General features: G+C 39.9%; 1 pseudogene; it reads left to right on the forward strand.

Annotated features, from left to right (window-relative positions):
• The first annotated feature begins 5,987 nt into the window (after positions 1 to 5,987).
• On the forward strand, positions 5,988 to 6,078 carry LOC148579997 (small nucleolar RNA R71; annotated as a pseudogene).
• The last annotated feature ends 262 nt before the right edge of the window (positions 6,079 to 6,340 follow it).

The following is a 6,340-nucleotide window of genomic DNA, read 5'->3' on the forward strand; positions in this document are numbered from 1 at the left end:
ATGTTCTGTCTCAAGGGTTAATTGACACAAGAACACCACAAGCACTTAACTGGGAAACTCTCTTTAAGTTCTGATTTTTTTTCAGTTACTCCCAGACAGTGGTGCTCAAAGCCTTTGGCATACTCTGCCAAATCCATTTGGTCTCGACTCTAAATGTTCTGTCTCAAAGATTACTTGACACAAGAACACCATAAGCATATGACTAGGAAAATAACTCTTTGAGCCTTTAATCATGTCTGACCTCCCTAGTCATTAATGCTCAGAGCCTTGGACGTTACCTTTATTTTTCTTTTGCTGTTTCTTTTGCTTCAAGGATTAAACTTTCACTAACTTCAGAGAATTCATAATAGTTCTCTAAATTCATGTTCCTTATACATCAACATCCTTTTATTCAAATTCAGATATGCACTGTTCATGTCATGCATTCAAAATAACAGAAAACACCACCACATTTAAGTGAATAAGACTATTCTTTGTTATAGACTATAATTCTCATGCAATACATCCTTTTCTTCTTTTTCTTTTGGATTCAAGCTCAGTGAGCGATACATGAGACACTTTCCAGAATTAAAAGCAAATAACAGAATAAAAAATAGCAAAATAAATTGGAACCTAGGAATCAAAATAACAAAGGATCATGCAGACATTCAAGCAAAATAGCAGAAAACAGGAATATAACATAATAAGAACGGAAGAAAATATAGAATGAAAAGAACTCAACCACCTCAGTTATCCTAGTGGTCGTCTCATTCTTCAGGCTGTGCTCCTCCGTGAAGATGATTTACCTCCCTTTGGTGCCATTAAAATAAACAGAAAAGCCACAAGCGAAGCGACAATACCAAACTTAAAAGTTTGCTTGTCCTCAAGCAAAGAAAAATTGAGGCCGTGTCTCCCCTAGCATGCCTAACTTGAAGTCGCTCCTTCCTTTATTGTGCCTAACTTGACTTGAGTCATCATACCTTGCGCCTTACTTGAAAAATCTCTAGTTAGGCGCAGACCCTCTAGAGAGAAATTGGATGCTGCACATAGTATGTGGCGCTTAACTTGAGAATCCTCAAGTTAGGCGCAGAACCTCCTGAGACAAATTCCCTTCTGCGCGTCTGCACTCTGTATTTAAGAACCTGTTCTGTTTCAATAATTCTACATGATCCAAACATACGTAAAACAAAGGAAAAAAACAGTAAAAATTTCAACTGAAACCAAATAAATAACAAAATCAAACCAACAGAAATCAAAACTAAGGATACGAAAACATCGGGTTGCCTCCCGACAAGTGCTTCTTTAACGTCACTAGCTTGACGGTCAGTTCTGCTAATTCAGCAAATGAGCAGACCTCTGGCAATCAATCTCGCCTCCAAGATAGTGTTTTAACCTCTAGCCATTTACTGTAAACTTTCTGTCAGAATTCTCTTCTTGGATCTCTACATGACCATATGGTGAAGCTCTGGTAACCACAAATGGTCCTGACCACCGGGATTTCAGCTTTCCGGGAAAGATTTTGGTTCAAAGACTCTGATGGCAATCTTCTTGTCATGCCATAATTTGGTTCTCTCCTTATAGAGCTTGGCATTCTCATAGGCTGAGTATCTGAACTCATCAAGCTCATTCAACTGAAGCATCCTCTTAATTCCAGCAGCCTGAGCATCAAGGTTCAGATACCTGATTGCCCAGTAAGCTTTATGCTCCAGCTCCACTGGTAAGTGATAGGCTTTGCCATAGACCAACTGATAGGGGGACATGCCAATAGGAGTCTTGTAGGCTGTCCAGTAAGTCCAGAGAGCATCATCAAGCTTCCTAGACCAGTCCTTTCTTGAAACACTGACGGTCTTCTCCAGAATCCTCTTGAATTCCCTATTTGAAACCTCAACCTGTCCACTTTTCTGAGGGTGATAGGGGGTTGTCACTTTATGACGGACTCCATATCTCTGCAGAAGTGAGTCCAGCTGTCTATTACAGAAGTGACTTCCACCATCACTAATGAGTCTCCTTGGGACACCAAACTGGCTGAAAATATATCTTTGAAGAAAGCTCATCACCACCTTGGCATCATTGGTGGGCAGAGCCATGGCTTTCACCCACTTGGACACATAATCAACTGCCACTAGAATATAGTTGTTTAAATGTGAGGATGGAAAAGGTCCTATGAAATCAATACCCCACACATCAAATAACTCAACCTCAAGAATCCCTTGCTGTGGCATCTCATGGTTGGCAGGGAGATTCGTGGCTCTTTCACATCTGTCACAGCGCTTCACAAATTCTCTTGAGTCCCTAAAGAGAGTCGGCCAGTAAAACTCACTCTGAAGGACTTTTGTTGCTGTCCTTTCACCACCAAAGTGGCCTCCATACTCAGAACCATGACAGTGCCAAAGAATTTGCTGTGTTTCTTCATCTGGAACACATCTCCAGATTATACCATCTGAACATCTTTTAAAAAGGTACGGTTCCTCCCAAATGTAGTACTTTGCATCAGTCAATAGCTTCTTCACCTGTTGCCTACTGTACTCCTTCGGAATAAAATTCATGGCCTTGTAATTTGCAATGTCTGCAAACCATGGAGCCTGCTGAATAAGGAACAATTGCTCATCCGGAAATGCCTCAGTCACAGCTGTGGGTGGTTGTACTCCTTTTTCAGGCTCTATTCTGGAAAGATGGTCAGCTACTTGATTTTCTGACCCTTTTCTGTCCTTTATCTCAATGTCAAACTCCTGGAGGAGCAACACTCATCTGATTAATCTTGGTTTAGAGTCCTGTTTGGTTAGAAGGTACTTCAAAGCAGCATGATTAGTATAAACAATAACATTAGAACCAATTAAATATGACCTAAACTTATCAACAGCATACACAATAGCTAATAATTCTTTCTCTGTAGTTGTGTAATTCTTTTGAGCATCATTTAGCACACGACTAGTGTAATAAATGACATGTACAAGCTTGCCATGCCTCTGTCCTAAAACAGCTCCTATAGCAAAATCACTAGCATCACACATCAATTCAAATGGTAAATCCCAATCAGGGAGAGCTATAATAGGAGCAGAGGTAAGGTTTGCCTTCAGAGTTTCAAAAGCATGTAGGCATTCAACATCAAACACAAAAGGAACATCAACAACCAATTGGTTGCTTAGTGGCTTAGCAATTTTTGAAAAATTCTTTATAAATCTTCTATAAAATCCTGCATGACCCAAGAAACTCCTGACTGACTTAACATTAGCTGGTGGTGGAAATTTTTTAATTACCTCCACTTTTGCTCTATCAACCTCAATCCCTTTACTTGAAATCCGGTGTCCAAGAACAATACCCTCTGTAACCATAAAATGACATTTTTCCCAATTTAAAACAAGGTTTGATTTTTGACACCGTTTCAAGACCAGAGATAAATGCTTAAGGCATGATTCAAAAGAATTACCAAAAATAGAAAAGTCATCCATAAATACCTCAATAAACTTTTCAACCATATCAAAAAAATTGAAAGTATACACCTCTGAAAAGTTGCTGGAGCATTACAAAGTCCAAATGGCATTCTCCTATAAGCAAATACTCCAAAAGGGCATGTGAATTCTATCTTCTCTTGATCTTGAGGGTCCACTGCAATTTGAATATATCCAGAGTATCCATCTAGAAAACAATAAAAAGCATGACCAACTAACTTCTCAGGCATCTGATTAATGAAAGGCAGGGGGAAGTGATCCTTCCTTGTAGCAGTGTTGAGTCTCTTGTAGTCTATGCACATTCTCCATCCTATGACTGTTCTTGTAGGAATAAGCTCATTCTTTTCATTCTTGATCACTATCATCCCTCCTTTCTTGGGAACTACCTGCACAGGACTTACCCAAGGACTATCAAAAATAGGGTAAATAATACCTGCTTCCCATAATTTTATTACCTCTTTTTGGACCACCTCTTTTACAGTTGGATTGAGTCTCCTTTGTGGTTGCACAACTGGTTTAGCATCATCTTCAAGAAGGATCTTGTGCATACACTTGGTTGGACTAATCCCTTTTAAATCACTAATGGTCCACCCAAGAGCTGTTTTATGGCTCCTGAGCACTAAAATAAGTGCCTCTTCCTCTTCAGGCTTCAGGGAAGAGCTAATAATCACTGGATATGAATTATTTTTCTCCCAAGAACACGTATTTCAGAGAAGGGGGCAAAGGTTTGAGCTCAAGCTTTGGGACTTCCTCCTCCTTTATTGGCGTGTTCATCAGCTCCTTTCGGGGTGGTGAATCATCAACTTCAACTAATTCATACTCATAAATAGGATCCAGAAAATCATCAAGTACCTCAGCTTCCAGTACTTCTTGAACAAGTGGTTCAACAACATCAATTCTCATACACCCTTCAGAATCATTAGGGTGCTTGAGAGCTTCAAAAACATTAAGGACCACCTGTTCTTCATTTACCCTCAGGGTTAATTCACCCTTTTCACATCAATTAGAGCTCTTCCTGTAGCTAAAAATGGTCTACCAAGAATAATAGAGGATTTAACATCCTCTTCCATGTCTAATATAACAAAATCAGCAGGAAAAATAAATGGTCCTACTTTCACAAGTAAATCCTCAACAACACCCATAGGTAGTTTAATAGAAAGATCAGCAAGTTGAAGAGAAATACGAGTGTATTTTACCTCCTCAATTTGAAGCTTTTTCATCACTGAAAGTGGCATGAGATTGATGCTAGCTCCAAGATCATATAAAGCTCTCTGAATGGTGACATCTCCAATGGTGCAAGGAATCACAAAGCTCCCTGGATCCTGCATTTTCTCAAGAAGTTTATGTTGAATAATAGCACTGCATTCCTTGGTTAACACCACGGTTTCTTGCTCCTTCCAATTCCTCTTGTTAGTCAACAATTCTTTCATAAATTTAGCATAAAGAGGCATTTGCTCAAGAGCTTCTGCAAAAGGAATGTTGATCTGCATCTTCTTGAAGACTTCTAAAAATTTAGAAAATTGCTTGTCTTTGGAAGCCTTCTGAAGCCTCTGAGGATAAGGCATTTTTGGCTTGTATTCAGGAGCCTTTGGTAATGTAGGATATGTGTCAAGAGAATTCGGGAATGGGTTGTCTGCACGCTTTGGAGGGGTGTGCTCTACTTGTTCCTTCTTCTCCTCTGGAGCTTCTTTTTCAACTAGCTCCTCATTGACCTTGGTCTCAGAACTAGCTACTTTACCACTCCTCAATTGTATAGCCTTGCAATATTCTCTTGGGTTCACCACTGTATCACCAGGAAATGTGTTTGAAGACCTCTCAGGCATTTGCTTGCTCAATTGGCCCATTTGCACCTCCAAGTTTCTAATAGACGCCCTGGTTTCCTGCATAAAACTCCTCATTATCTCCCAATTAGAATCATGTTGGGGTTGAGAATTTCCCTGCTGAGGTGGTTGTTGTGGATGAGACTGAAATTGGCGACAATTTTAATTATTCTGTTGGAGGCCACCCTGAGAATTATTGTTGAAATTCTGAGATCTCTGAGGTTGGTCTCTCCACCCGAAATTTGGGTGATTTCTCCATCCTTGATTGTAGGTCTTGGAGTATGGATCATTGTTGGGATTTCTAGGGCCACTTTCCATGTAATTAACTTGTTCAGAGGAGGATTGAGCATAATCATAATTATCATGTTGCACAAAATTACCTGTCATGTCATAAGGGACCTCTTGAGGTGCATTCTGAGTGTTGACAGCTGAAACTTGCATTCCACTCAACTGTTGAGTAAGTAGATTTATTTGCTGAGACATAAGCTTGTTCTGAGCAAGAATAGCATTAACAGCTTCCACTTCCAACACGCCTTTCTTCTGAGAGGTCTCAGAGTGCAAAGGATTCCTGTTGGAGGAATATAAGTATTGGTTGTTAGCAACCAATTCAATAAGCTCAATAGTCTCCTCTGGTGTCTTCTTCATGTGCAAAGAACCACCTGCAGAATTATCCAAGTACATCTTGGACATTTCACATAAACCTTCATAAAAGATATCAAGCTGAGTCCATCCAGAGAACATGTCTGGAGGGCATTGCCTAGTAAGTAGCTTGAATCTCTCCCAAGCTTCAAAAAGGGTCTCACCCTCTTTCTGTCTGAAATTCTGAACCTCCACCCTTAGCTTAGTAAGCTTTTGAGGTGGGAAAAATCTTGTCCGAAATCCAGTGATAACCTTGTCCCAAGTATCCAGACTCTCCTTGGGTTGAGAATCTAACCACAGTTTTGCTCTATCCCTCACAGTAAATGGGAAGAGCATGAGTTTGTACACCTCAGGATTCACTCCATTGGTCTTCACAGTATCACAAATCTGCAGAAAATCAAAAATAAATTGATTCGGGTCTTCCTGAGAAAGTCCATGATACTAGCAATTTTG

Source organism: Arachis ipaensis, chromosome B10 (genome assembly GCF_059453495.1).
Source record: "Arachis ipaensis isolate K30076 ecotype BB chromosome B10, ASM5945349v1, whole genome shotgun sequence".
Classification (NCBI taxonomy): domain Eukaryota; kingdom Viridiplantae; phylum Streptophyta; class Magnoliopsida; order Fabales; family Fabaceae; genus Arachis; species Arachis ipaensis.